The sequence below is a fragment of the Rhopalosiphum padi genome, chromosome 2, assembly GCF_020882245.1.
Source record: "Rhopalosiphum padi isolate XX-2018 chromosome 2, ASM2088224v1, whole genome shotgun sequence".
Lineage (NCBI taxonomy): Eukaryota > Metazoa > Arthropoda > Insecta > Hemiptera > Aphididae > Rhopalosiphum > Rhopalosiphum padi.
The window spans coordinates 72,606,296-72,625,737 of record NC_083598.1 but is presented as its reverse complement, the minus strand read 5'-3'; the positions used below and the strand labels follow the sequence as shown (position 1 = coordinate 72,625,737).

General features: G+C 32.4%; 1 protein-coding gene across 4 annotated transcripts in view; it reads left to right on the top strand.

Moving 5' to 3' along the window:
- Window positions 1-2,537: 2,537 nt before the first annotated feature.
- The window catches only part of LOC132919699 (protein still life, isoform SIF type 1), a 62,566-nt gene continuing 45,661 nt past the window's right edge, over window positions 2,538-19,442 (top strand). Inside the window, exon 1 of one of the 4 annotated variants that reach the window (XM_060981483.1) lies at window positions 2,538-3,345. The gene's annotated coding sequence lies outside the window, so the exon portion shown is untranslated. Of the gene's footprint in view, window positions 3,346-17,579; window positions 18,209-19,442 lie in introns of those variants that run through there. The other 3 variants (XM_060981480.1, XM_060981482.1, XM_060981481.1) reach the window with 3 other exon arrangements.

Below are 19,442 nucleotides of genomic sequence, written 5' to 3'. Positions count from 1 at the left end.
TTTCATTTTTTTTATTCATCAGGATCATTGTTTAATATTATTAATGAATTATATCTATGAATATGTTTTATTAACATTCTAAAATAATATTTATGTGGTTTTATCAAAATTGCATAGGGAATTGGGATGAACCACATGCGCTCAGTATTTTTCTAGTTCAAATGAAGATAGTTTTAATTCAGCAATTGTTATTATTATTTTCATATTACAACGATGTATGACAAATTAATATCCATTCTAAATTAAATATGCAATATTATTGAATACAATAATTAGATTTTATCATTTTATTCAACTAGGTTTAATTAGTTTTACTTACATTAAAAGTTTTTCTCTGTATTTAATTTAAAAAATAAGTAAGTAATAACTTACATACCTAGGTAACTATGAGTTTAGTAAATCGTACGTTTACCATCAAGTAGGTATACATGAGCACGGAAAAAGGTTTAATTCTAATACTATTATAGTGTGGCACGATATTGTTTTATTATCATAGCAGTAAAACCATTATTTGGACTCAATGGCGAAAATACCGCAATTGTGACGAGACCCTTAGCGGGCAATAGACTGCAGTATTACTTTGCATTAAATCCTCCGAGAGTACATGCGTCAATTTTTATTGACATGTCATACAGTTTTATGTGCCTATTGCGCATTGATAGAGTACCTACGCCATACTTTTCGCAATGTACTCGTGGTTGACGGAAGCGAGGAGGTCAAGTGCGCTATGGTGTGGGCATCTGGTCACGCAACGTATGGGGCAGTATATATAATACTCGTCGGTGGGTTACCGGGGTGCAGTGTAAGGGAAGAACGCAATGCATCCGCAGCAGCGCGCCACCTCTTGGGCGTGGCACGTCCTATCCACCACAGCGTGCGGCTGAGCGGCATCACCATTCCTCTCTGCGCGCGATTCCTCGCCATTGCTCGCTTGCTCTCTGTAGCTGTTTCTGTCTTTCTCTCTCTCACACTCTTTCGCGCCTTTGCCCTGGGTCCGACGTTGCCATGGAGACCGCATCTTGTCCCTCGTCTTAAATCAATAATAAAAACGTGGAACTCGAGCGAGCGATTCTGACGCGCCGTGGCAACGTCGCAGCAACGCCCGGCGCATGATGACAGATTATCTGGTTCGGTGTGTTTAGAAGAAAATTGGTATCCGGGCACTACACTTGCCGGTATAGATAATTCCTAAAATGGTGTCAAATTTTTTCGCCCATACTAATTGCATTAAAACAAATAATAAAGGTTAGAAAAGAGGAAAATGATTTTGGCTTCAGAGCTAATTATTGTGCAGGCAACGAAACCTTCCTTTCGACCCCTCTTTTTACATTCGTGAGAGTGCCGTGACGGAATAATGTAGATACGGGGAAGCGAGACTTCTCGGATAATGACTTTGGGACTCTTCTCGTCTTAAATTGGGTTAAACATCAATGGGGTCGGTGCGTCATATGCTTTGATTGCGGATTTTTAAGTGGTGCTTGTCGAATTATTTTTTTCATCACGTTGTCGGCTGACGACAACGCTACTGAATTGCCTCCGGGTAAGAATAGGTGGGGTGGTGGCAAAAGAGGCACTCGAAGAGAATGGCTATGCGTTCAAGAGGTTCGAGATTATGGGTCAATAAAATGAATGACGCTGGTTTTTGAACACGTTGCGGTAACAGGGATTCTCGGGTTGGCCGTATATACCGCGGATACGTGTCTCGTCGACAAAACGACCAAAACTCCGATAACTAGAACCACAACGTCTCCTCGAGAATACCACCGAACAAAATTTTTATAAAATTTCAAATTTTCTCGGGCCGCGAGAGTTGTTGTGGATACACGTAACGCCACCGTCACCTTAATGTACGTATATAGGGTCTGTAGCTGCAGCCCTCCTGCACCCGATCCTACAACACCATCGTTTCACGATGGTACATCGTGAGTAGGGGCACCGTTATAGAGTACGGTCACCGCCGAGTGCATCAGACTCGATGTGATCCCGGCAAAAGCGTACCCGCAATATTCGGGTGGTACGTCGGCGGAGGGCGCAAGGGAGTGGCGTTGTCCCCGCGGTTCGCAGTGCATCATACAGAGTTCGCCAACGGTCAGATCGCCCCCGCGATCGCGTACTCTCTCACGCACTCGCACACACATAGTGTAATAATAATATAATAGTCGCCGCGGACGGGTAAAGGACCGCCGGGTAGCGGCGGGACACTGTGCGCGCGTGTGTGTGTATAGAGTGTGCGTGGGCGGCAGAAGGAACTACGAGTGAGCAGGAGTGAGAGAACCTCCTCCCACTATTTCCGCGAGCTTGCATTGCCGCGGTGCGCTCGAGTCGAGATGGCCCCAATTTTCCGCCAGGACGTCAAGGGCGGCGGCGGCGGGGCAACACATACGCGGGCCGGTGTGGGTGGTGCGGAGGATGCACGTCGCGGCGGCGGTGTAAAATCCTGGGGCACGCCGACGGGAAAATCCCCGGATTACTTTACGGACTGTCGTCGCGGGCTGCGATAGCGCGAACGTGCCGCTGCCGTCGTCGCCGCCGCCGCTGCCGCCGTGCGCGTTTCGCGTCGTGTGCCGCCGACGCGGGCTGTTGTACAGGAGAGACTCAGTAGCGGTGCGTGCCGGCGGGTCGGGTGTCTCTCTCTATCACTCTCCGAGCGGTCCGCGCACGGTTGTGTTATCATCAGCAGCACCGTTGTCATTATTACTATAATACCACTGCGGTTATTTATTATTAATATTTTATATTGCGCGCGCGTTTGGGCGTGTGTGTGTGTGTGTGTGTGTGTGTGTATTGCGCGCGGAAGACTGTGTGATCAGTGCGGGCGCACCACCGCGGCCGATACATAATGTGATATATTATTTATAGAAATATATTATTGTGGTCGTTTACTCGTCTCCGCCGCCGCCGTTTAATATTAACGTCGTTTTAAATGGTCCGCGCGTACGGTACGCGCCGCAAAAGCCGCGCGACCGACTCGTCTACGTCGTACTCGCATGTCGTCGTGCGTTATTATAGTGTGCAATAGAGCGGTTCGTATAATATACAATACATCGTTATTATTGCCGTTGTCGCTATTATTATCATTACATTTGAAATTTACAAAATTTAAATTTTTCAAACGTTTCGTTTCGGGTCGCGCAATATAGGACATCATCGTTATAATAATATATTATGTCGCGTGCCGTTCACACCGTGCATCACACGAGACCGTCGCCGCCGCCGCCTCTGCCGTCGTCGTCGTTTTTGTGCAGCCGACCGCCGCTGCCGGCGTCGTCGTCGTAGGAGAGCAACGCACCACCGCCGCAAATTCTGCAACCGCCGCCGCTCCCCTGTTACCCCCGGACGAGACGTGTGAGTTGTGTTTTGTCGTTATCAGTTATCACATCACTGCTCAATTATATCGTCAGCGCATTTGTGTATGATATATATATGTTATAAAACGATAGCCCGCAGGCTGCAAGTACCTATATGTAGTCCTATAGTATATAATATACATTATACACGTATATAATATATATATATATATTTGGGCATTCCACATGGGGTGATTGAGGGAGGTATGCGGTTCGTTCTCAGGGCAAAAACAATCGACCAGTTCGAACTTTCGAAGTAATGATCACGTGCTCAAAGCAACTTTTTGATAAAACGAAAGAAAAATTTCAGTTATTGAAAAATCATTCGTACGGTCTTTGCTAAGATACACGATCGCCTATAAATGTGGAATTTAAGGTATTCGGAATACTCATTATAATACGTAGATTACGTAAAAACATGAATTAGAAAACGAATTTAAGGCATGCCAAACCGGTGATTAAAGCGATAAACAATTGACTTAAATAAGAAATTGTTCAGCGTACCAGTTCCCCTATCATAATTTAAAAATAACGGTTTTGTCGGTTTTATTTATATATATTTTTGAATAGGTACTTAAACAAGAACTTAAACAGTCAAACTCAAATAGATACCTAGTAAACATTTTTTTAAATAAAAAAATGGAGTAAAAAACCGGAAACGTGGTGGGATATTAATATATATTAATATTTAATAAGGTAGGCTTAAATAATTTTTACAAAAACAAATTTCATATAGGTATTATATATTATATTATTATTACTAGCTATTATTAAATAATTAGTCAATATCGAAGAATGGTGTGAACAGGTTCGTGTTATAAATAAATTGAAATTAAAATGAATATTTAAATATTTTGAAAATTATACTGTGTAAAAATAAGTAAAAAATAAGCATAATGTGGAAGAGTTCAATTATCTACAAATAAAATTTTTTTAATTAAAATAAAATAACTATTATTTTTTGTTTAAATATATAATTAATTAAAAATTTAAATTTTAAATAAGCATAAAAAGGATACATTTTTAAACTTTATAGGCAGCTGTAAAGAAATCTTGAGAAAATGTGTACTCAACTTTTAAGCTTTAGGTCTTATCTTAGGAAAGTGCTGTATCCAGTGGGGCACTGGGGTTACGTCTTGCGTGCCTTCTGAAATCTTTTTTTTTTTGGCCGTATAGCTTAGTGCAGGGATCGCCAACCAGTCGATCGCGTAATAAATAATCGGATAATGTTAATTACTATATTATATTCTAGGAATTTACCATTATCTGTATATAAAATGGCTTGAAGATTTTGCATTTTTAGTTGATATTACTGAAAAAATTAATTTCCTAAAGTTAGAGTTACGAGGAAAAAAAACAAATCATTAATAAGATATCAGATGTTCAAGCGTTTTCTAGTAAATTAGCATATTGGGAAAATAAAATGAAAAATGGTGATGTCCAGCATTTCCCTACACTTCAAGAATCAATAATTAATTATTCTGAAAATATTTATGATTCTACAAACCACATAAATATAATTCAACATTTACGTTCCAAATTTAAAAGAAAATTCACGACTTTAAAATACTTTAGCCAGCTGCGCAGTTTATATCAAATCCATTTTCTGGGGATGTTGAGACAGTTTTGGAAACACGCAAGTACTCAAAAATACCCAAATCTACGAAGCATTGCCTTTCATATAACTTCATTTTTTTGGTTCAACTTGATTATGCGAGTCAACATTTTCGAGTATCAAATACTTAAAGAACAAATATCGGTTCAAAATTACAAACAGTAATTTGGGTTCAAGTATACGAGCAGCTATTTCTAATTATATACCAGAATTTTCAAAACTTGCAGAAGAAAACCAATGCCAGTTATCACATTAATAAATTATTTTTTTTCTTTTCTTTTTCTCGTGTATTATTATTATTTGAAGAAACAACTTTTTTTTTTTGCTCATCAAATAAATCTCTTCCTAGGTCGATTAGGTCGATCACTAGGGTCTTAAAATTTCAAAAGTAGCTCACTTGTTTGAAAAGGTTGGCGACCCTTGGCTTAGTGTATGGATGTTCCCTATAAGTTATATCATTAATATAATATTCATATAATTTATAGTAAAACCATGATAAATTATTTGTGATTTGTATTCATAAATGTCCAATAGTAATAATTAAGTATTAAGTATAATGTTAAAATAAAAATTTGATTTATTTCTACGTTATCTTCAATACTTATTTATAATTACGTGACATTGGCGTAGCCATGGGGGGCAGTGTGCTATGCCCTCCCCACCCCTATGGGCTGTATCAACTTAATATAAAATTAACTTTTATTGTTGTTTATGATTTTTTAGTATTTTGGGTTTGCCCCCCATTTTAAAATCCTGGCTTGCCACTGTTATGGTGTACCTGCCGCACACTGTATTTAATTACAATTGTACTACATATATAATATAGATAATAAGTATAACCACAATTCCTGAAACATATTGTTATAATTTAAAGTAATGAAACTTAGAGACTACCTACTGTTTATTTTTATTTGTTGAACATTTAGTATGTACCTACGTCGTATACGAATACTACGAACGCACGCGGTTACACAGCTATTTGTTTATTGGAACTTCGTGTACAAATTGTGACTTATGTTACGTTTTTAAGTTTGGCTCCTAATATAACCTTAGGATTGACATATTTATAGAAGAAAACGGAATAAATAATTCTGACTTAATGCTTTAATAAAGTACCTAACAATTGTTTTTGATGAATTTTGTTAAAATTTAAACTTTAAACACTTGTTTTCTATTTTCAATATTTTTTTAAGTGGTTATACTCATCAACTACGATTTAATCATACATAAATTGAAAATTTAAAATAGTTAAAGGTAGCATAAAATTTTTAAATATTTTGAAAATAATATTATATATTCATAAAATGTTAATACAAATATTTGATAAAAAATTCAAATCTATAACAAAGTGTGAAAAAAATCTACCTACATGCGGCCCATTTACAAATTTGTGGTTCACACTAGAATTGAAATGTATATTCAAAAGTGTGAAAATAATAAAAATATATATTTTTGTGGTTCTATTATAACATGCAATATTAAACACGAAACTTTTGTGTATCAACAATAAAATAACATTAAATATTTAAATTAAAAAAAATCAAATAATAAATTAATACAACATAGTCATAAATAAAATAATAATAATTTATTTTAATTTTATGATAGTGAACTTAAGAGGATGTCATACCCGCATGTGTTGTCTCCGTTTTACGAACGTAAAACATTGCAAATTTGCGATCAGCAGAATCAATTTCATGCTACTAGCTTTAATATTAAAGTCAATTTGCCTATTACTTAGAGGTCATAATATTATCTAGGGCATCCATAGGCTTTTATTGATATCTTAATTTTTAAGTGAGTTTTATTTATGTAAAATATTAAAACTTTAAAATGCTCGTAACTCGCTTAAAAATTAAAATATCAATAAAAGCTTATGAGATGCCCCAGATAATATTATTACTTTTAGGTTTGCTAATAGGTAAATTGACTCTAATATTAAAGCTAACAGCATAAAATTGATTCTGCTGAACGCGAATTTGCTAATTTTATAAATTGATCATAAAATGTATATATATTTTAACATTTAAAATTGATCATTATGTCAATGTGTCAAATAATATCTTTAATAAAAATTGTGGGCGGTTTGCAAGTAGTTTTAAAATTAATATTTAGTTTTTTTTAAATTATATAGCAAGTATCACTATTCTACACTACCTAATTAATTTTTGAAAAACAATAAAACAAAAATAAATCAATTTTATGTACTAATTCTTGGTTTTTCGATTATTTTGAAAAGTACTGAGAATCTTCTACTTGTGACCCTCTTATCCATATGTGTTTATGTGTAAGAAAGAATAGACGAAAAACGGCAAACCTTCTGTTCCAATCAAATGGGAACATATTGCTCCATTTTGGTTTTTCGTTAAAACAGAATTTCGTCTCTAGATGTTCAAAAAATTTAAAAAAATCATGTAAACTAACTTTTCTCTTTTCATATTTGAATAATCAATTTTAATAATACATACATTGCTGATGCTCTATTTAAGTAACACAGTATTGATACGATCGTATACAATATACATGTATACGTATACGTTATAAATATTATACGTAGTGCACATAAAGCTGAGAATAGGTAGTTAAAAACAAATATGATATTCTTCATAATTTAAGTATTATTTCAGTAACGTGCATGATGACAGAGAAATTATTTTTTGACTTAGTCCCGTCGTGCGTGTGTATGTACTACATATACTGACGTACTCGTAGTATACGTTAATATATATACAGTCGAGTCGCGATAACTCGAAGTCGAATGGAGATAAAAATTCGATTCGAAATATCTAATTCGAATTTATATTTTAATTTTTATATAATTTATATTTCTAGGGGAATAAAAAAAAGTTTCTCGAGTTATCGCAACTTGACTGTATATATATATATATTTATATAATAATATATTACCTTCAAAATATATATACCTACGGTGATGTAATTTATGTGGTTGATACACACACGTTGTACAATAACTATGATCTGGGCGTATTTCAGAGTTCATCTTGAGAGGGGGGGAAGAAAAAAGGTCAAATATGATATTTGCCACTTAAAAAAAAATTTGGCATATGATAAAACAAAACGCAACGTTATAACGTTATTTAGTATCGAGGAAGCTTATTGTAAAACTTGTATAATCTACCTACAGCCAGCACTATGACTGCAGACCAACGAGTTACCAATGTTTTATTATAAATTATTATAATATTATGCGTAGGTTAGGCATAATCTAATCTAACCTTGCAGTAAATACCCGCATGCCCTGCATGACATTGTAATATAAGTGATATAACAATTAATATTATCAAATGAATGTTTATGTTCGTGTGCATTTTTGCTAATTTTTTTTAGTCTCACCCTGGTGTCGTTCGGGTGGCTGACCAATTGGTTTTTAGTTTTTTTAGATAATTAAGTTTGAAGACTTATAATATTATGGTCGCAAATTGGTTCTATTCTTCGATTACTAGAAAAGGTAGTTAAACTTTTTGAGCACTCAAACTAAATACCCTAAATTTGTTTTTTAAGAAGATAATTTATTTTTAATTTTAATAGTAAGACTAATACTTAATAATGCAATATTTTCCTTGTTAAATTTAAAATTTAAAATATAATAATTATTAAAAATAATTTACATGTAATTAATAAATTAAAATAAGTGAATTTATTCTGGTTATTTGCTGCATAGAAGATTTCAAATGTATCTCGTTATAGAGTAGATGTAATTTATTTGTGAAATTTAAATTTAATAATAAATTATTGAATACGAAAAACGATTCTGTGCGTCGATGTTGTGTCAGCAACTATTTCTAAGGTCATTTTAAAATTGGAATTTGGTTTATAGTATTTATTTATATTACTATAAGTAATTTATTTTTCTATTAGTAACACACTAATACGATGGGTTTAACGTGGTTCTGGAGCTGATCTTAAGCTTATTTTAAGCCTAAGGGGGGGGAGGTTAAAGGGATATTTATGAGTGACGTATAATTTGATGAGATGAAAATATGACTATATTTATGCAATTTGCTGAAAATATTTTTTGACTTGTTTTTAAGATAAAAATAAAAAACTATTTTTATTGTATAACTTTTTGGATGTATGAATGAACTGGAAAAGAAATAAATTGGAGTATTAATATTGATCGAAAACAATAATTCTTTATATCCGAGATCAAATTTACTTTAAAATAACTTGTGACTAGATTTTAATGTTTTTTTAAAAAATAGCTAAAAATATGAATGGTAAAATTGTTATTTTCCGTTGAATATCAAATTTCGTCCTAATTTGAACTTAATATGCCTTTAAAAATTTATAGACTATGAATTTTCGTGGTATTCATCTGTTATAACCTAATATTACGTATTTAAACATTAAGTAGGTAATTGAAAATAATGCATTTTCATTAAAAAATAATCTTAAAATGTATACGATTTTGATTAATTACAAAGTTAAATAATATTGTTTTAGATGTTATATTTTAATTTCTTGTTATTTTTTAATTATATGAGAATCCTATTGAATAATCGTATATTGTAATACATTTTAAAACTTTTTTCATCGAATAATATTTTTTACCAACATAAATTTAAAAGGAACTAAAAAATAATTTTCGGAAAATGCTAATATCTTAAGTATTTAGGAAACATTTTAAATCTCTGATTATACATTTTTGAATTACTACACAATTGGTAGAAAACTGGTTTACGGAAATATATTTGTTTTGATTATTCATGAGAATTTTATAATTTATCTAACTAATTTTAAATTTCACTTATCAAAGTAAATCAACTAGATCAAATTTTCATCTAAAAAGCTCTTTAATATTGAAGGATGAAGCATTGTTACCTTCTTTAGTCTTTACGTTACATTACACACATGGACACACAGACACAGACACACACAGACACAGACACACACACACACACAAATTGGAATTGATTCTGATATTGACGATATTGGTAAGTGTATAAGTTGAAAAAGGATATTTTATTATGCTGAGTGATTCTATTTAAACACTCATTATTTTAAAATATATTAGGAGTATTTTCTTATAAAAAAATTCGAAATTCGAACGACTAGTTTATGAGTTATACGTGTTTAAAGTTTTTGTATACAAAGAAGTTAAGTAGTACGTACTACGTTAGCCCGTAAAATGTTGGTCTACTACTCCGGTCATTTAAATTTTAAATAACTATTTAATTATTAACTATTAAATTACAAAATTTAGATTTTTATATTAAAATGTGTCGGGAAATATTCTGCTTCAGAATATAAATTTAAAAAAAAATATATGTTGTCATTAAAAATAATTTATAACGATAAAAAATGTTTTTTTTTGACTGGAAATTATGTAAGAAAAATATTTTAAAAACATTAATAGATTTTGAAATAATGAGTGTCATTTATTTTCCTATTAGAACCTAATAAACTAATAAATTATTATTATATATTTCTTATGTAGGAATAATTATTATAATATTATATTATACTTATATTATATACTAAGTTAGTATTACTAACTATATAATATTACTAATTAATAATTATAAATGTATTATATAAGTTATTTGGAAACACACTGTAAATCGGTGTGAATACATATACGTTTGTGATATATACAGATAAAATTAATCTGAATATTTTAATATTTTTCATTGTGTAAAGAAAATAATAATATATGTAGTAACATAAAATTCAACTACGAATAATATTTTATGAATTATTACGATAAACTAACTAAAATTTCTTTTTTAAATTAACTTTGTAAAGTAGGTATAGGGAATTTTTAACCCCTTAAAGTGCCATCTTAATCCAATTTGTCAACTTTTCTTGAAGTTGAAAATAGAAGTATTTTTTCTAATGTACAAAGATACACATACAGACAAAAAATAATAATAATAATAAATAAATAAAAATAAACACATCGGTTATCGCTTCACTCAAAATCTAAAAGTAGAGATTTTATTACAAATAAAAATAATAAATTTAATTATGGTATATATTAACCTTATTACAAAAATAAATATAATAATTGCATAAATCTCGGCTCACTTAAAAACTTTTTGGGAATAACATCTGTTCCACTCATGAGCGTTTTTCGTTCGAGGGGTCTATACAAGAAAAATGTATACGTAGTTATCACTCAGTCTGTCCAGTCTTGCATTAATGATGACAATATTATTTGAAACGTCGTTTCCATTTGCCAAAGTAGATATTGATTTATTTAGCTCGAAGAAATATATTAGTTTTTGATATTCTGATTTTATAATATTAGCATAATACTTATCATAAGTACTTAATTTAAGTTTAAGCAAAAAAAAAAAAACTTTAAACAATAATTGAATTAAATGCATTGGCGTAACTAGAGAGGGGTGTTTGGGTGGTCTTAGCCTCCAGAATTTCTTAAAGCCTTATATTTTTTTTTATGAAAATAAAAACTTTAAGAACTAGTTATTCCTATGATTAGTTGTATTGGATATCACTATGCAAATATATAAAACTTTACGCGTATTGAATTATGGTACTATATTTTATTTAATATCTATACAATTTTATAATCAGGGCTCGGTTTTTATAGCATTTGTTAATTATTATAGGATACAGATAAAAATAGCAGTGAGCTATAAATTTGTTTTATGCACCAGGGACTCCAAATATGAAATTTTATAATGCTATTTTTTGCATGTTTAAAGTATTTTAGGTTTTTGGTGCTATTTTTCAAGTTTTGGTGCTACTTTTTGCTAATTTGCATAATATAACGTTTTATTTTGTATTTTCATAAATCTAGTTTATATAACGTGGTATGAAAATTATAAAAATGTTGTCATTTATTTTATTTTTTTGTTTTTTGAATACATATGAAAAATACTGACATTTTCGTTCATATTAAAGCCTATTTTGAAATAGTCCGGCGTATTGGCCATCGAACAGTAATTATGACTCCTTATCGGCTGTACCGGTCGTATCTTTCTTTTTAATTATGAACAGAACACATTTTAATTTTTGCTATTTTTCATGTTTATAGGACATATTATAACGCTTATTTTAAAATTTTTTAAGTCGCATATTATATCGCATATTTCATTTATTTTTAGTGCTATAAAATCCGAGCCCTGTTTATAATAATGTGTGCGCAACTATGTGGAGTGTTTTGATAATATATTATAATATAAAGATAAAAGGTAATATTGTTAATTTATTTTGCTAATGTTTCTATATTATAGTACTTCTATAATCATTATAGTCTATGTTAACTGCTGGGTATTTGGATTTAGTTTTACACTTTTAATTATTTTTATGTTTTAAGTATAATATAATACACACTTCGAAGAAAAGATAGTTAAGTATTATTTATCTTTGTATAAATATAAAATTTGATTTTCTAGAGATGAAAATTATAACTTTAGTGGTTGACATTTCTGATTTTAATCGCTTTTAAAGGTATTATAATCCACACGTTCCCCATTAAATATCAATAAAAATTGCATGACAAGCATTTTCAGAGTGAGCGAGGCAAAAAAAAAACAGCACAATTGATTACTTAAATATATGTGTATATATATATATATTAGTACTTATATTTCCAACTACGACAAAAAGAAACAATAACAAATAATATAACGTAGGTATTTATTGTAAGCACTTAGTAACAGTTTTATTTTTATCAAACATTTAAAAAATACTTATTAGACATAGGCACTTAAAAGTTAAAACTTATTAATATTTAAAATTTTAAACTATTGTGTAAATATTAAAAAATATTATAAACTAAATTGTTTTAATTCAAAATTATCTGTACAATATATTATAACAATATTTAATAAGGTAACGTTTTTATTATTTAGTCTGCATGAATAATTTGATTAAATTCGATTACTAATTTTAAATTTTTATCATATTATTTAATAGATGTATTTATTTACTTTACTTTTACTAAAAAACTTATATTATTAATCAGTTATCACTATATGCATTGGGATATACACATAAATAAACATTACCTACGTTTTTTGAGAATCAATGTTATAATTGATATTAAATTCAATGGACAATTAAAATGGTATTTGATCGAAAATAAAATAAATCATGTCCTAAAAAATGACGTCCAATTAAATGAAGCGTTTTGAAGAAAAGTAATTAATTTCTAACATCTTTTAATCTGAATTATATCGGATTACGTTTTACGTATTTATTGACTAGATATATTAATTCACCTGCATAGCTGCGTGAGTTGTTTAAAATTTAAAATATGTTTAATTAATGGATAAAATAGTTAAATAAGTTAAAGGTATAAAAAGTTTAAAATAATAATATGTGTTTTATATGATTCATAACGGAATAATTTTATTTATAGCAATGCTTATTACTTATTTATAGTTATATTTTAATATATATTCTAAATTATAATACACATATTATATTAGAGTGGGTCAAGCCCAATATAATGGTGGGAGGAGGGTAATTGTCTATAGACGCATATAAAAGGGTTAAGACCTAGGGCTTATGCACGTCTATACCTTATTTTAAAAGCTGTGGAGCGATTGCCCCAATCACCTCTCTCTGCATCCTTTCTTGTATAATGTTGAAATGTTTGAGGTTCGTATTGTAAGGAGAATCAAATTTTATACTTATGGTTAATGAATAAATATAATAATTAACATATTGTATATTATGTATATATATAATATATATGTATTTACGATTAGATTACGTTACTTATTAATTTTTTTTTTCGATTAATTTACTAATAGATTTTACTAAAAATCATTTAAGATTATGAAAATTCTGAAAATAGGGCGTGTCATGATTTAATATTATTAATAGGTCGCTCTGATTACGTCGATTACACCGAATATAAACACCTAATTTAGCGTGACTGCCATTTGGTTAGAATCCTTGTAAGATAGTTCTTTTAGAGACTACATCGTCGTGATCGTCGTTTGTGCACTACCACCAGTTAAGCTATTATAATATAGTATGGTAGTTATGGGGGGTATAATGGTTGGTTTAGTAACAATATCATAAGACAATACAATGTTTGTAACGCTAATTTATTGTTGTCATTATTTCCGTCGTATACTTAGATGAACTAAATTATCTTTCAGGGATGTATTTTTTTTTTTTACCATTTTTGACAAGTGTCTTCATTACAACTTTTGTTTATTCTGTTTACAGTTAAATTAATTCAAACATTATTAGTGAATATAATGGACTATTTAATTAGTTATTGATACTCATCGGTTATTTATAGTCGTGTTGTACATTTGTGTACAATAATTAAAATTATATTTATTACTCAAACTATATTATCCATTACTCTAAGTAGTTATTGCTTATTGGTAATTTTATGTAATTATTTATTATTTTACGACACGAAAGATTTTAAGTAGTAATAAATGTCGTTTCTGAGTAGCGATAGCCATGGGTGTTTTGTATTTTAATGTAATACTATATTTTCATTTATAGTTAAAATAGTTATAAATTGCTTACTTATTCTAAAAATATGTCTGGGTACCTACATTTCCTAACCTGTAATATGTACACATTTTGCGATTTGCAGAAAATTTAGGTACTAAATAAGTCAATTCAATAAATTTGTTTTAAACTTTTACAAAAATATTCTATATCTTCTATAAAGTCCAGTGACTTGAAAACAAAAAATAGATATCATTATCATGATCTCAGATAAAATAATCTAATTATGTTATTCAAGTCATGATTAATTTGAATGTTACGTAATTTGTGATTTAATCGGGTTTACATTTTTTTTTCTGTAAGGGTTTGGATTATTTCAGTACAAATCGTTGATTTTATTATTATTATTAATCCTGGGCGTGGCAGTGGATTCAGATGAATTAAAGAGAGCTGTGTTAGTCACGCGCTGAAATGGACCAGATAGACAGCTATGTTGCTCGATTAATTTTCATGTTATTATTGTATACATAAAGTTTTACATTATCAGTCTGTGAATCAACGTGTACTTGTCGTTATGGTGTCTATATCCACAGTAACTGTACAACCAAATTTTTGATGATAATTTCAATAATCCTATTGAGAGTAACAATGTATAGTTTATTTAAGTAATGTAATTTTAAAAACTTAAAATTTTGATTAAAACATTAAAATATTTTATATTTCTTAGGTATATTAATATAATTTGTCTTTAATTTTTGGTTCACACTCACATAAAAAAAAAATTTTTTTCCTACTACCTGGGGCTCTGTACTTAAATATTATATATCTTTATATATAGGTACGAATTACGAATTATATGGGAATTCATCTTTCCTAAACCAACGAATCTATTGACTATAAAATCAATTTGAAGTGTATTTTTAACATAGATATTGTAATTTTTGTTAGTTAGCTTTTAGACTACGTAGATTTATTATATTTTCATGATTGAATCACTGCATACGCAGCTATTTATAAAAAGGGGGAAGTTCTATGTTAAGCTGTACGGTGTTTTTATTTAGCCATTTGATACTTATAAACACAGTACTCTATGTTCTCGTTATTTGTTGATATGTTTTTCTAATTTAATATGTTAAAATCAATATTATGTAATGTCATGAATATTATGAGGATATAATATACAGTAGGGGCGAAAATAAATAATCTAAAATGAAACTAGTTGTATTTTTAATTTTAATGTACGTAGTCTATAGATAATAGATATACAATGTATACATGTAATCATAACGATGGCGGTATTCTTTATTGTCGTCTAAATAATAAATAGTATAAATTATAAGACCAGTGAGGTCGGTAATAAATAATACTAAAAATAAATCGATGTAACGCGAATCGTCCAATTAAAACTTAAAATGCATGAACAATATAGTAGACGATAACGTACACGATAACGCCGTAAAAACGTAAATATTTCGTATTAGTCGGTATCTCGGTGTGTGTACCAATTTAGACACATTGGTATCGGTTTGAATCGTGTGTGTATGAAATAAAAGTCAACTCGTTATACCATACTGGGAATGGAAATGTTAATAATTCGTAAACGTCTTGGGTTCACATAGATTATCTTATAATAATAAACTGTTTGAGCGGAAAGTGATGTTTAAGTGTACACGCGCATGCGCACAAGCGATATTAAATGCGATACGCACTCGTTTTATTATTTTTTATTTATTTCTGCACGTGAACACACACCACCGACGACCGACATACACTGTACAAATATATTTACATAATACAATTTATTATGTACGGCACGCGTTTACATGTGTATACTGCAGATCGATGCAGTGGTTCATGTAGTATGTAAGACTACACTACACTCCACCATAGGCACAAATTCAAATTTTTTCTTCGGGGAAGAGGAGAGGGCAAAACAACTTTATGCATAACAGAGCCATGGAAAACGAATCCTTGAGTTTACCTTGATCAATTTTTATATCTTACGAGATCCTTATTTCTTACACTACATTTTATTGATATTGTCATTATAACTATGCCTGTCCAGGGAGGGAGCAAAGGATTGTTACCTCACACACAAACTCATCTATAACAAATCAAATTACAAATTAGTGCTAACTAAACTCTATAAGAATAATATAATCACCACCTAATGGATGATACCATAAGTTATAATATTATATTATAAACATATTATGAAGTGTTCTGTTAGCGTATTATAATATTTTATGTTTTTTCTGATCCACTGACGCAACATAGTAAATTTGCATTCAGCTGAACCAATTTAATATTATTATATTTTATATTCGAGCGAATTCATCTATTATAATATCAATCACAATCTACATTATCTGTGTTTTTAAGTTGGCTTTTTTACGGTGTTCCATTTTTTATAATATAATTATTGTTTTTAAATTCTAATATTTTATATACTTATAGCCTGTAATATCGCAAAAAGCCAACTTATCGAAATAGATAATGTTCTTAGCTCAAAGTTAATAGTATACTAGGTAAATCCACTCTGTTCTGCTGAACGCAAATTTTGTAACGCTGCATGAGTAGCTAAGCCACTCTTAACCCCTCCAAATTGCGTTTAAGCGCACCACGTGACATCAGATATTGACGTTTATTTAGTGGTGGCCTATAAGCATGAAACGTGTGTAATAACTCTGCGCAGTAAATTAATAGTCAAATAGCCATGTTTTCTGTTAGTAAAAGTATAGGACGCACGATGAGTGTATACACAGCCCGCGGTCGGAGCTCGTGACATTTTATTATTATTCAGACAGGGCGTGTGATGGCCACGGGTCGGCGGCGGTGGTTCCGCGGGACACACGCCCTTGTGTAGGTATACGCTATTCATTGACTGGACCCCGCAGCTGCCGCAACCGCCGCCGCTGCCGTCACTATCGCTACCACCACGTCTGCGGGTCGGTCTGTCTTCCGGTCGGTCGGACGATGGGTCGGTTGGTCGGTCAGTTTGTCGGTCGGTTTGTCGGTCGGTCGGACGGGCCGTCAGCTGTGAGGAGTCGTTCAGCATCTCGCCGCGCACGCCGAGCTGAGCATGTGGAGCGATCTGCCGACGACGGCGGCCGCAACGGATACTACTAATATATATTCGACTGCGACGACGATCGGTGCGCGCACGCGGCCTGGCTCGACGCTGCCGCCGCCGCCGCATCTATCTTTCCTACATCGCGCGCCCGAGGAGGAGGCACCACACTCGAGAGTTGTCGCGCGTACACGTCCGACACACCCTGCGTGTCCTCCGATCGGCCACCTTGGGGCGTGGACAGTGTTCGGTGCTTTTTTTTATTATTTTTATTATTATTATTTATTTATTTGTTTGTTTTATTATTCTTATTATTCCGCGCGCGTTGAAGTGTGTATATAGTAATAATATAAGACCGTGCGTGTGCGTTTGGTGCTCTCGTCGGGTAATCTCATCGGAAATCGAGTCGGAATTAAACGTCGGCGGCCTGACGTGACTAGCTTAAATCATCGTGTGACGTGTACCAATAATAAATATAATATTATATTATTGCACTAAACTCGAAAGTAATAATAATAATAATAATAATAATAATAATAATACTATAATATATTAAAAGTGGTAAAAGTACAGTGTGTGGGTGGCCAGATCAAACAGCGCGAGTGTTATTAGATTCGATCAATCGTTGATCGTCGTCGTCGTGATCATACGGTGTCGGTGTTTCATTACTACGCGATGGGCATACATCCGAGCGCTATGCGGTCGTCGTCGTCGACGTCGTCGCACGGCGACAGGCAGATGTCCGTCAGGTCCAGGCGATCGCAGGTATAGTGGGGGAGGGTATAGGGATGTGTTGTATGTAATATTATGTTTGCATTTGTCTTTTAACTCGTCGTCGAATGCAGCGTTAGGACATGAACGCGATCCATTGATGTCAATTGCAGAAGGGGCTCTTAGGGCTCTTACGTGCTTGCGCATTGCTCTTCACGCGAGTAATTATGTACACGTCATATATAATGCATATTGCCTGCGTGTGTCTATGCGTGTACACGGATTAATACTTTAGCGTAGGTTGACCAGTGTGCGAAAGTTGTTTTTTTTTTGTCAGCCCGAGGAGACCTTTAGTGTAAGTTTACAGAGTCTGTGTGCGTGTGCGTGTATGTGTAAGTGCGTGCGAGCGCGCACCCGACCGCCAAAACAGACTTTGGCACACACTGAACGACGAACACTCTCGCCGATTTCCCCGTAATACCGTCTCCTGTCCCACTTCGCGGACCGACTCAACGATCTCGCGTAGTAGGGGTTCGCAAAGGTAACGCGGCGCGTCAGATAGGCAATTCAGGTGCACGCGCGTCCTCGGCACAAACCAAATGATGTCTGTACGAATATTATTACTATTATTATTTCGGTACACTGCAGACGCGCGGGCGCCGCTGCGCGAACGTCCACGTCGTATATTATTTTTCTATTATATTATACACCGTTTCGCGTACACCACTGCGTGTGGGCTTATGTTGTGTACATACAATATATTACGTATGGTGATATATGTATATATATATATATATATATATATATGTGTTTGTAAAGTTGCAATAATATGCGTACGGAACACGTCACATGTACGATTATCATGGTGACCACGTCCGTGTACGAGTGACGCCGATAAAGTTTATAACAAGATTCCATTACACACATATATATATGCATCTATGTATGTGTGTGTGTATGTGTGTGAGTTTATTATGCTCGAGTTTTTGTTGAGCTTGACCCAATTGTTGTAACGTGCCTTAACGGCGTTTGATTTCGACACGCTTTGTATTGCACCCCGGCATCGCGTGAAAGCTGCTAAAATTGTATTCTGTTCCTCTTTATCAGTACGCACGTTTGCGATTAGCGTATTAAACGTAACGGACGCTTCGTCGATGGTCTATTCATATATCCCGTGGGTTCAAGTAGTGTAGTTGTATGTAGAACGATTACACTTCCCCATACGTTAAACGTAGAATAAAATGTTTCGTAATATATTATAATAATTGGCATGCGTTTGAATCGAAAC